Below are 13799 nucleotides of genomic sequence, written 5' to 3'. Positions count from 1 at the left end.
CGCTCAAACAGCTAGCGGTGCTGCTGCCTTGCTGATGCTTGTAACTTTTGATTTTGCGGAATTTCTTTCGGTAAACAAAGGCCGTTTTCTTGGGGGTGCTGAAACTGCTGTTGATTGTTTTTGTTGTTCCATCAGCTGCTGCTTGTACGGTGTATCTGTTAGGATTGCTGTTTTCCCTCTCCTTCTGCTATTTTCGATTTTTTTCTTGGTTCCAACATGTAGAATTGGCATTATTTCTATGGGGGAGACTTGAGTAAAAACTGAATGAGTAGGCCTACTTGTAGTGGTGTAATCAGTCACCGTCTTTGCACCCAGATTAGGCATACCTACGCCTTCATGATTTTGGTTGTCTCAAAATGAGCATCCTGGGGTGTCCTGCTGCTGAAGGGGCCTGTTTATCGTCTCTACAGAAATAAAGTCTGCCTCCGAAAATACTTCTGTATTCATTGGCCATATTCCCGTCTTTTTGAAGCCATTTATGGCTGTGGGCGTGCCGCATTGTTGCAGCTCTAAGGAAAGCATTTCCAAAGAGTTCCGCTATTTGGAAAACGCTTACTACCCATCCTGGGTTGCAACGTAGCCATTTGGTCACCTCTGGTCATAATAGGTACTCAAAGGTTTCATGAAAGCCTCATCCAATGGTTGCAAGCGATGTGTGCAGTGAGGAGGGAAACACAATAATATAACGCCATGGTCTAGAGCATAATCAATAAGCTCAATGTCTTTTGTGTGCATAGAATGTCCATCTAAAAGCAAAAGGACAGGCTTTTCTTTTGAGGCTCGTGAAAGCTTTACAAATCGTTTAAACCACTAAATGAAAATGCCACCTTGCATCCACCCACTTGGATGGCACTCTGCCCAAGTCCCAGGTGCGGCACCATTCAGCAATTCTTGCTTCATGCGAAGTCGAGGGTAAACAAACATTGGCGGTAGATATATACCAGCAGCATTGAATCAAACTTCAACTGTTACTGTCTGCCCCCTTTCAGCAGAGGTTAAGGCACCTACTTGCCGTCTCCCCTTTACGGATATAATCTTTCCTTTGGACTTGGGCACGCACGAAATTCCTGCTTCATCGCAGTTGTATATGCGTTCTGGAGTTAATTTATGTTTATCAACTACAGATAAGTTATTCAACTACAGATGATAACAGTTCAAAGAATGCTGTAATTGCCACCTTATTAAACCTAACAGCACGAGCTGCTGACGTTGTTTCCGGAATTCTCAACGATAGGTTAGAATTTCGCTTCATGAAACCCCGGAACCCCTCAATTCCAGCTTCACGTCGTTCATTGCCAAACCTGTGCTGTTTTCCATTTCGCTCTGCTAGTTGATAAGCGAGCTTCCTGAGATCCAAGCTGCTTAAACCAAACAATCGCGATTCCATAGACTTCAAATATTCTACCAGTTCTGCCTCCTCTTCAGGAGTGAAAACCGGGTTATAACGATCTAAATTTCCCTTTAGAGGACGTGATGTTTCTCCTGACTTGCCCTTTTGACTATATACTTTCACTTTTTTTTTTTTTTTTCTAGTGTACTCTGAGGCACATTAAAAATAGTAGCGGCTCTCCTGTAGCCCATCTCACCCTCCAAAACACTTTCCACGGCATTTTGCATCGATAACTTTGACCAACTATGTCTATTAGATTTCCTCACGTAGTTGCGAACCATTTTTATAAAACAAAAATATGGAGAAACAGTTAAAAGACGTCAAGTAGCCTGCAATATATTAACTAGAAGACCTATTTATTAATGCATAAATGGAACATTAACGATAAATATATCGAAGCAAAAGCACAATGAATATTAATCATGAAATATATGAAAGCTCAGAAAAAAATTAATGAATTATTTTCCGAATAAATAAATATAAAAGTTTGAACTTACTCGTATTTACTTTACCAGACGATACTGTCACTTCGCGCATGCTCAGTTTCGCTATTTTGTAAGCAGACGATTTTTTTTTTCATGGAAAAAATTTTTATTTCGATTGTTATCTCACATTTTATTTCTTGTTAAGATAGTATTTAAATTAAAAAAATGTTTTCATAAATAAAATAAAACGAGATTTTTAAATAATGTTTTCACACGCGGTCTGATCAATATCGAAACTAGCGCCTCAAATTTTCTCGATTGTTTAAATATTTTCTAAATTGTTTCTTAAGTAACCCGTGTAACAATAGGAATTTAATAAATTAAAATCTGTAATAATTGTTTATTTTAAATAAATAAATTGTGATTTAATTTTGTTTTTAAATTCTTCTATCAGTTTTTTTGAGATGACGCGTCAAAAATCAGATAATTTATAATTCCTTTATAATTTTAAAAAATATTTACATATATAAAAGTTATTTTTTAGACCAAAACAAAGTGTATAATTTGTACAAAATTATATTCCGATTTATTTAAATGAAGAATATTCTCTAGGCAAAAACAATGTATAAATTGTATGAAAAATTAAAAATGTGCGCCTCTATAAAAATAAAGCATAGGTATAAAGTTTCAATATTCTAAATATATATTTTAAAACGTTTATAGTCTCCTCTCGAAACATAATATAGTAATACTGTATATACTGTATAAATTTATTACAGTTAAATATGATTTAAAAGTGGAATATTTCATTTTATATAAAAATATCATTTTTTAAATTATTATTTTATATATTCGAAAAAGTGATATAGAATTATGAATGACAACGAATTTAAAACTAGTTCACTGCACTATATTGCAGTGCCTCTAGCCAGCAGCAGAATTCGTGGCCAACCTTGGACAAGATGGGGTACCCCATCTTTCCCCCACCATCTTACCCCAACGTGCACTTTTCATACCGACTGCAAACACTGGTCAACTTTATTTCAAAACTAAACAATTTCAGTCTTAAAGGTTACTTCGAATACCATAATATATTCATCTAAAAGGTAATGTAAAAGTTCACAATAATACTTATTTTGTAGAAACTTTGTAGTAGGCGTAAAATTAGATGAAGTATTGCTGAAACATGGAAAACAGTATTACTTCCAAACAAAAAGAGCGATTCGGACGTTCTCCCGTCCCGTGATCCCTTTTGAGGTTGACACTTAGTTTCCTAAATAACAGCTAGATGAAAGCGCACGAATAAACAGACGTCCCCATCTTACCCCATGGCCCCATCTTGCACCACCTTTCCTTATAAAGATATTTTTTAAACTCAACGAACTATTATTATTATTTTTTTTTACTTCTAATTATGAAAATATTCAATTATTTCTTGAATTTTTTCTCCGAGGAGTTTCTTTTAAGCGTTTTTTAATATTTAGTATTATTTTTATCGTTAGTAACATCTATATTTTGTAAGTAATTCTTCATTAATAATTGTAAATTCTTCTTTAATAATTTGTCATTTTATGTAAATTGTTTATCAATAAATCAATTTAAATGTAGAATTTATGTAGAAATATTGAACAAAATTTCACGAATATTTTTTAAATTTTATTTCTTACTTTGTGAAGAGGAAAATTCATTCAATTGTTAAATAGAAACAATAGAAGCCATATATTGAAGCGAGAGATTGTCAGCTGATATTTCCTTTAGCATTAAAGTTATATAAGCATCAGTTAAACGTTTAACGACATTATCTTATTTTATTTTTTAAAGTGTGATTTAATTGATTTTGCAATTTATATCTGCGAGTAATACAATGAAATTTGCAATAAAATTTCTATATTAATATTTAACGCTATATCAGTTAGATTTTATATTTTTAAAAAGTCTATTTACAGTGTTGATTAAAGAAAAAAGTATATGTGCGATACAAATAAATGAGGGTATTAAAATGTACAAATTTAAACATGTCCATGGATGATTTTTGGCAATGTACGAAAAGAAAAAAAAAATTTTTGTCAGGGTAGTAAAAGGACATTACTTTAGACACTGTCTTTATCAGAATCAAATTGCATTTAGCAAATGGTACAACAATAAATGTACAAATGGATGATGTGTACAAATTCTGGACTTCTAAAAAAAGAAAAAAAGAGAAAAAACACTAAAAAAATAACTAACTGTAAAGTGTGAATTTATTGTTAAGATTTTTTTGTTATTATGTAATCGCAACTTATGATTTCAATAAATTGTAAAAATATTGTATATATTTAATCACGCGTGAAAAAATTTTGGTCGGGTGTACTGCACCGCGCAGGTATTTAAAAATTAGAGAGAATATTAGAAAGGACTGTATTTCCTTGAAAATGGCTTTATTGACCGTCATACCTATTTAAGAGATTAGTTGCGCTTAATTAATATTAACTTTAGTAATAGTGTCCTAATTTTTTCACAGGGTTTTGAGTTACAATTTGAAATAACTGTAGACTTATAAATTCCCACTGTCGTCCGTCCGTCTGTCTTTCCTTAATCTAGAGAATGGAGTTAGATAGATGAAAGGCAAGACCAGATATGAAAACCGTAGGGGCAAGAAGGTCTGATTAACTATATAGGAACTTCCGATCTATGCCGAAATTCACGTTATTTCAATTCAAAAATTTTTCCGAAAGATGTTAGATGACCGGCGCCAGTCTATTGCTAAAGGAAAAGATGATGTACAGGGGCGAGTCACTACTAATTTGAGGTAGACAGAATATGTTTTAAATTAAAAATACGATTAAAAATTGCAGCCAGGCATTGTGACGCTGTAACAATAAATAATTTCTCGTATATATTTAAGATTTTTCCCTATGGCTTATATGTCTTTTCCATGTCGCAGCCAATGAGCCAAGAGACGTTGTTTTGCTTTTATGAACTACGTTTCCAAGTCACATTTCCCTTAAGGAAATATAGGTGCCTTTCCCCTATTTTCATTATCTGAAAAATAGTTGTAACAATACAATACCGCCGTTTCTCCCAACTCACTAAAGAAATGAAAACATAACGTTCTATAAAACGAAAACCTACCAAAACGTCAAATTCCGACCGGTACGGTTCCATTCCATTTTAAATTAAACAATTTTATTATACTAAAAATAATATCAAGGATTGAATCTATATATATAATCGAGACGAGTTGATAATAAAAATAAAAATAATAATAATAATAATCAGTGCAGAGCCCAAACGGTTAGCAGTTGATAGTTGAAATTTGGTACACAGTTAGGGTATGTCACGAGAGGGCCTCTTTTAGTAGGCCCATTATGGGTTCGGCCAGGCCCACAATGAGGCGACCGGGTGGTGAGGGACGGGGCCCGACATATCCGAACGGACCACCCCCCGAAAAATTCCTGGGGATTATTCGACCCGTTCGGATTCGATCCCGGGTCCCCCAGAGCGGTAGGCTGCCACCTTTACCGCTCGGCCATCCGGCCGTCAAGAGCCCAAACGGTTAGGAGTTGATAGTTGAAATTTGGTACACAGTTAGGGTATGTCACGAGAACGCACACTAAGAAGGGATTTTTAGAAATTCCTCCCCACGGGGGAAAGGGACAGGAATAAGGCTTAACACTTCCATTGTTGATGGAAGTGTTACGTAACAATGGAAGTGTTAAGTAACAACGGAAGTGTCAACAATGGAAGTGTTACGTAACAATGGAATTGTCAACAATAAAAGTGTTGCGTAACAATGAAATTGTCAACAATGGAAGTGTTACGTAACAATGGAATTGTCAACAATGGAAGTGTTACGTAACAATGGAATTGTTAAGAGAAAGCGACGTGCAAGACTCAGATGCAGTTTTTTTCGTTCCGGAAATCGAACATATTTTTAGACCCATATAAAAATTCTCTAATTAGTCTGGAAACAGGAGAACCCAATTCTTGCATTCTGTGAAAACGGGTAAGGTTGACTATAATGTAATAATTTTAATCTTCACTATCGTTAATTTTGCCCACCGCTAGTTATAAATAAAAGCATTATTTGAGAAGAACGAAAATTTCACGATGTAAGATGGAATTGCACTTGATTTTATAGAATAACAGTATTTGCCCGTATCTTATTGAAAGTGGATTGGATTTCTACATTAAAGACGAAATTGTAACTGTTTACAAGCTTATGTAATACATAAAGTTTTTGGATTCAGATATATTTATGTATATAAATAATGTATTCCAGAGCTAGTATAAAAATTTTTGAATATTGCATTTTAAATACCATATAAAGTTATAAACCACAATATAACTCCAATTAAGTTTCATCGTTTTTATGTTAAATTAATAAAAATATAGCTTATACGACAGAAAAGGTTATTGAGAATAATAACATAAATACAAGAAGATATTTTAATTTCATATCTAATAATCGACTTACTTTAATAAGAGATAATAAGTTATGATATTATCAGAAAATCGAAAATTTAAAATTTAGGCAAGATAAATATTTAAAATATACAATATAAATTATAACCGCCACAGTTATTTGTATATAGAAGTTATTTGGATTATCGTAAATGTTTTATATGTAGATCTTGCTGTAAATTGCGTGCGTGGGGAATACAAACACCTGAGCAACTTCATAGAAATCAGTGCGCAATTAGAGGGAATGTTGGTCCTTACCATTGTAGGAAATTTCTGACAGTAGGCAGTCTATACTTTTATTATCCCGACCCCCCCAAAGAAACTTTCCTTTTCGTTACCACCCAAAAAAGTGCCGCCCCAGGTATCTTAGACGAATATATTTGCCTTCCTTTAACTTTCTTAGATTAAAAAGAAATTCTGATTAAATATATTAAGGATATATAATATAGCATCTATATGTTTAACTAATTTAAAATTTAATATATTTTTTTCATATTATTTATTATTCTTATTTATTTGTCTACTGTTTTATAGGTTATGGATATTATTGAAATCATAATTTTCTTTTCGTACATTGCCAAAAATCATCCATGAATACGTTTAAAACATTTTAATACCCTCATTTATTTGTATCGCACATATACTTTTTTCTTTAATCAACACTGTAAATAGACTTTTTTAAAATATAAAATCTAACTGATATAGCGTTAAATATTAATATAGAAATTTTATTGCAAATTTCATTGTATTACTCGCAGATATAAATTGCAAAATCAATTAAATCACACTTTAAAAAATAAAATAAGATAATGTCGTTAAACGTTTAACTGATGCTTATATAACTTTAATGCTAAAGGAAATATCAGCTGACAATCTCTCGCTTCAATATATGGCTTCTATTGTTTCTATTTAACAATTGAATGAATTTTCCTCTTCACAAAGTAAGAAATAAAATTTAAAAAATATTCGTGAAATTTTGTTCAATATTTCTACATAAATTCTACATTTAAATTGATTTATTGATAAACAATTTACATAAAATGACAAATTATTAAAGAAGAATTTACAATTATTAATGAAGAATTACTTACAAAATATAGATGTTACTAACGATAAAAATAATACTAAATATTAAAAAAAGCTTAAAAGAAACTCCTCGGAGAAAAATTTCAAGAAATAATTGAATATTTTCATAATTAGAAGTAAAAAAAAAAAAAATAATAGTTCGTTGAGTTTAGAAAAATATTTTATTATTTATACTGAATGATTTTATTACTTAAAAATTTGAAAGTTTAGCGCATTCTTTCCATTTAGTCATATTAATTAATCTGCCATATGATACAGTTATCTTTTATCATTTAACAGCCTGTTAAACTGTACACAGTTATCTAAAGTCATTAACTTTTATATAAGATCATCAAGGCATTTTTTATTGTTTATCGTATCTTGATTCAATATTACTTTTTACGATTTCGTATCCGTTATCCGACAAATTAGCTAAATTTTAATTCATAAAGTAAAAGACTAGTTTACTTGAACACTATCAGTACACAGGAATAGGCTATCTACTGATACAATTTAATTAAAATGATGTTAGTACAAGATTATAAAAGATATGATTTTTCATAATTATCGTCGAACTAATGACGTATAAAAACGAAATTATATTAATTTAATGAACAAAAATATTATATTTATAAGAAAATAATTATAAATATTCTTTGAATTACTATATTTCTACCACATTAATTTTGAATTTACATAAATTAGGATATTATAAATACAGTATCTATTGATCGTGCAATTGAGAATTTCTCTGTAATATTTAGAATATTGAGTAGAGTTTAAAATCTATAGATAACATTGTTAAGTATCTCTTAACTTTTTCTGTTGTGTGGATACCAGAGATGGAGAGTCGAATATTTTTATGAGTCAGGAGTCGTGTATTTTTTCATTGACTTCTCATCTCTGGTGGATACAAAGAGTTCCTTCTTTCAAGGCGTATCTAGGGACAAATCTCAGATGTAAGGGGCGTATCTAGGGATAAATCTCAGAAGATGTTTTTTAATTCAAGTGAAAGTAATGCTTTTAGGCTAATTGGAACTTTCAGTAGTTAAATATGTAAAGGTTATGATTCTAGGTTACAGTTTAAGGCAGTTGCTTTACAATAAACTTAAATTTAATTATTATGCCTTTGTGTCCTTTCTATCTTAATTTAAAATTTATTTTGTATACTAGTACTTTTTTATATATTAACAGGACTTATTAGACTGGAAAATATGGATGCAGATATTTAGTCTTACAGATCAAAAATAATGTTCTTTATTTAGTTCACAGGTGAACTAAATAAAAATGCCAATAAATATGACTAATAAACTGATAAATATGCCAATGTTATATATTATTATTAGATTAAGTATACGGTAAATTTCTGCCGAAAAAGAACTGTTGCTATCCATTTTAAATGAAAATCATTACGCGATTCTTATTTCATAACCACCCATGAACACTTCGTCACTGGCAGTGACGTCACTATTGCTACTGGTAAGTGGTCTGACAGTAATCGTGTCGTGAATACCTTTAATAAGTTACGTATTCAGAACACGTAATCACCGATTCATTTTTTTATCTCACGGATGATTAGACGTAGACTTTGTAATATAGAGTCATAAGAAATTATAAATGAGGCAACAAGACGATTTATTATTGATATCTGCAAATGGAAAGGATTATTGACAACAAAACATCCAATAAATGACTTTTATACGTAACTACTTTTATCAGTCAACAACGTTGCTAGGATACGGAATCGTCTAGAAAAGTACAAATTTACTTCTTAATGGAGTCGATTTCGTTCTTCTTTCTTGTTGGTCTTTCAATTTTATAACAGAAGAAAGAAGTGACAAAATAAGCGATTCGAAAAAAAATATATAACTTATAAATAAAACTTTTTAATTATATTTATATTCGAAACAATAATTTTCCTACGTAATTAAACATGTATTATTCATTAAATACCATAAAATTTCGAGTCTATTATTTTTTAAAGCTACTCCCGAACTAAAATGGCCTTGACACTAAATTACAATCTTTTAATCAATAATTTTGATATTAAACGTTGAACACAATACGAAAATGAATATAGAGAACATGAAAATGTCATATAAGCTACGTGTGATAACGTATACACGTCATGAGATAACATAGTGTTTTAAAAATTCACGTGGATGTGTTGGCTTCTATTTCTTCCAATATCTCAGATTGAGATAATGATGATGAAACGAAATTTGGCCCGGTAGCTTGTATGTAAGTGGCATTTATGCTAATAAATTTTGGTGGTTAAAGGTAGAGGGGGTGAGGAGATAAAGGGATGTCATGGGTCATATCTCGAGAGGGGTTATCTTAATGATGTTATTCGTTATTAGCATTTAGTTTTTTTTTTTTTTTTTTTTTTTTTTTTCATAAATCTTTATCTTTACCCTCAAAATTAGGCGTTTTGCCATTTTATGATAATTAAAAATATAGAAAGTTTTTATAACAAAATCTCTTAACAGATGGCACCATACACAATTTTATTTATTATAATTAAAAATCTATCGTAAAAGTTATTTTTTAACAGCCGGGAAAGATACGTAACTCGTTGCTAGTATTTTTAATTATGAATTAATCAATAATTATCAAGTAAACTATTTTATGTTAATGTAATTCAAGTAATGTTATTTAAAGGCTGACGAAACCAATTCTATTAAACTATCACAATAAAGATTTTTTTTTTTGTTATTATTACTCGTTTATTTATTTTTAGTTCATAATTTTGTGGCCATAACCAAGAACCAAAAGTAAAGAAGTTAATTGACTTCTTTACACTTGATCCTTTAGTTGTGAATACAGACATTAATGTTATCATTCGGCTATTATTATCATTTAAGAACTAGTACATTATCGGATTCTACTATATTTTTACTTTTATCTCAAATGTATTTACATAGGTATTGTGGGAATAAATCATAATTAAACTTTATACTAATAAAATATTAATTCAACAAAGAGAGAGGCAAAATTTGTTTCTGAAGGTTAACGGAAATAGTAAATAATTCTCTCCGGAAATGATCAACATGATAAAAATAAGCTCTTTTCTACTAGAATTTTATTTTCTTTATTGAATCTTAAAATCAATGAATCGGTACGCTTTTTCGAAATGTTTCTATAGAAATTTATTTTTAAAAATGTCTATTAGAAGAAATACTAAATACTAAATTAAGTTTCATCTTTTTTATAATGAATTCACTTTGATATTAATTAATCAAATATATTATTAATTACGAACAGGTAAAACTATAAATACGTAGAATCACTTAATTAATTAATAACTTTATTCGTTTAACTTAATAGAAGTTTTGTTTTCAATTCTTATTGAGCTTCAATTTGAAAAAAAAATAAAAAATTGTACGCCTATAGTCTATTATTAATTTTATTTGAAAAAAGTTATTTATATAATTTAGGATTTTCATTAGGAAAATAAGCAGCTTATATTCGGGGATAAAGGAAAATTTTGAAAATATTTTAAAATAATCTTCTTAATCGATATATTAATTAAAATCACAAAGAGTTTCTAATTAAAGTTATTTTTGTAATATATCTAATACACTATTTCATTGTATTGTACAATGTAGTTTATCACGGTATTGATTATTTCCTGTTATACATTAAGCAATAGCTGTAAAATTTCTAAATCTGTTCCCAATCATTAATTTCTTACGTAAAATATAATTTTATATTATTTAAAAAAAAAAAAAATAAAAATTACTTTATAAAAACTTTATACAATCATAGCATAGCATACGGTATAGAGTGAACCAGAAGGCAGTTAAGTTTCTTTTATGTTGTATTTCACATAAACTTCTGAATATAGAGCAACGTGTAGGCCTATATCTTTTTTTTTCTATTATTAATGTATATCTTCTTACACATAATTCTTCATTAAGCACAAAAGAAATAACATGACACTAATTTAATGTTTTCTACTCCCGATATTCTTCTAAAAGGATATATTTAAGTCATAGTATTTTTTGATGAAATTTTAATCGAATTTTCTATCATCATAATAGTCTCGTTGGATGACAAGGATAGAAATTGATTTAGTGGAGTCGTGTTAAAAATATTACTTCAGAAGAATGTTTTAATCAACAAGGAAATTATATTCTTTATACGCAAATTAATTTTTTTTTATAGTGATAACGAATATAGTAGTAACTTACTAATTGTGTAACAGTTTCGTAGATAAATTTATCTACGATCAAACTCATTCCTATACTTTCGATGAAAACGTTTATTACTTACTAAGAAATTATATCTCAATTCTACAGACAATTTTAAATTAATCTTTTCATATATCTGTCTGCTGTGATATCGCTACGGTTTATCGGAAGCGAAAATAGATCAAGAGTTTTGATAGTTACATGATTTTCGCAGCAGAACATACGACTTGCGAAATGGTTATGGAAATTAATTTATCCAGTCATATTTATTAAACGTTTGTTTATTAATTCTGTGTCATGAATTTATAATTTATCCGTAATTTAAAAGTTATTTATAAATAATTATCTAGAAAATAAATTCTAAAATATACTGTAAACGTGAGAGTAAATAGGTTATTAGGTATATGAGAATCTGGAGTTAAGGGCGATATTTGTTAAAATAATGTTTAATTTAAACTTGATAGAAAAATTTTTTATCTTTGAAAAAGGAAGCGCTTCCTCTGATTCCACGGAGAATAACGGTTTCGTTCCTCCTAAATTGCCGCAAGACCGCCCAACTTCCTTCTTATGTCGGAAGCATGGCGTGATATTCCAATGATGCTATTGGATAAAGTTAGCATAAAAGGTGAAAGGTCACTCTACTTTTGAAACCTCCTATGCAGTGATCAAGGCTTTAGCCATCGCTCTCGTCTGACATTTACACTGGACGTCAAATGTTTAGCCATCGCTCTCGTTTTGGCGCTTTTGAGGAGTGCCCGAGACTTTAGCCATCACTCTCCCAGTTCTCAACCTCCAGTTGTTTCCAAGGACTCTCCATCATAGGTAATATAATTATTTTATGTAAACTCTCTCTGTCAGGATTAACATAAAGATTTAGAATTAGAATCCTCACAAATTTGATGGTGAAGCTTGGGAATAACTGGACAGCATTTGTGTCTATCATTGTCGTCATTTATTTGTATTTATAATAGTTATAATTTCGTCTAACAAATATATAGTTATATTCTAAACTGTCGTTTAGATTGATTTACTGCCTAACTCCATCACAAACTCACGTATCTAATGTTGTTCATGTTTAAAGCAACCCTCCTATATTCCGTTAATACAAATTATACTTTATTTCGCGTCTTAGTCCGCGAACTAGACTAAGTGGTGTCAAGAATCTTGACGAAAATCGGGGAGTTGAAGAGTATTCGCGTACTAATCAACTCCCAATGACACTTTAACGGCCATCCCCGTGAGACGAACAAGACCGGAACCCCGATCTCACAGATCCATTACTCTTATAGCAGGTTCAAGCTCTTGAGTCTAAAACTAATTTATATATTTGACATTTAGAAACTAGTTTTAACTAATTTTTGTCTCGTTCAAAACTAATGATAATAAAATAAAAATAAAAACAGAAAGATAACAATAAATTCTATATAAGTGTAAAGATGATGCGATTATTCAAAGAATTATTATTATTAAACGAAATATTTGTTTCCATTATAATGCCTGCTGTTTATTTGATGGTAATTTTTCTTTGTAAAGTTCATAATTAGTGGCTTTAAATAAAATTTTTAAGACAGTTTCAAGATCGTTAGTGAATGACCCCTGGATCTCGGGTTCGCCATCACTGCTATGGACTGTAAAGTAAATCAGGTGTATAAACTAGTAAAGTTGGGCGCAGCAAAATCCACATCTTTCGTCAATAATAAGATAAAAATGAAACTTTCGTTGTTTTTCAAGTTATGTAAATCGTGAATCAGCCAGAAAAATCAAATGAACAATTCAACTATTAATCACACGTAATCATTAACAAATGACGTCAATCATCATCTCTCCATCAGCTATTAATGCTTTTGTACACCCCATCCAGTCTGTAGGTTTTTAGTCACATGGATGCAGGTATGATTTAAATGATTTAATCGAGAGACTCGATTTGTCTGAATAATCAAATTAGATAAAAATAATCCTCGATAACGTCTCTTATCGATTGTTTTTAAAATTTTATTTTTGTCTGTAATTGTATGAAGAGTTTATAAAAAAAAAAAAAATCAAATGTAAATTTTTGAGTTTCTTTAAATAAATAATTTTATCAAAATAGATGAAATTCTGAGACAATCAAATAGTATTTGCTGTTATTTTTCAACTTAATAAAAACGGACATCTTGTTTTTTTCTTCAAGATTATAAAATTCGATTTGTCCGCATCATGCTATAAACTATATTTTTAGACCAGGTAAAAGTTGAAAACAAAAATTACAGGATGGCTCATAAATCACTTACAAGTTAGTCATTG

This window comes from Centruroides vittatus, unplaced genomic scaffold, assembly GCF_030686945.1.
Source record: "Centruroides vittatus isolate TY-2023 unplaced genomic scaffold, ASM3068694v2 contig_738, whole genome shotgun sequence".
In the NCBI taxonomy this organism is placed as follows: domain Eukaryota; kingdom Metazoa; phylum Arthropoda; class Arachnida; order Scorpiones; family Buthidae; genus Centruroides; species Centruroides vittatus.
The sequence above is the reverse complement of the archived record's forward strand: the minus strand, read 5'-3'. Positions refer to the sequence as shown.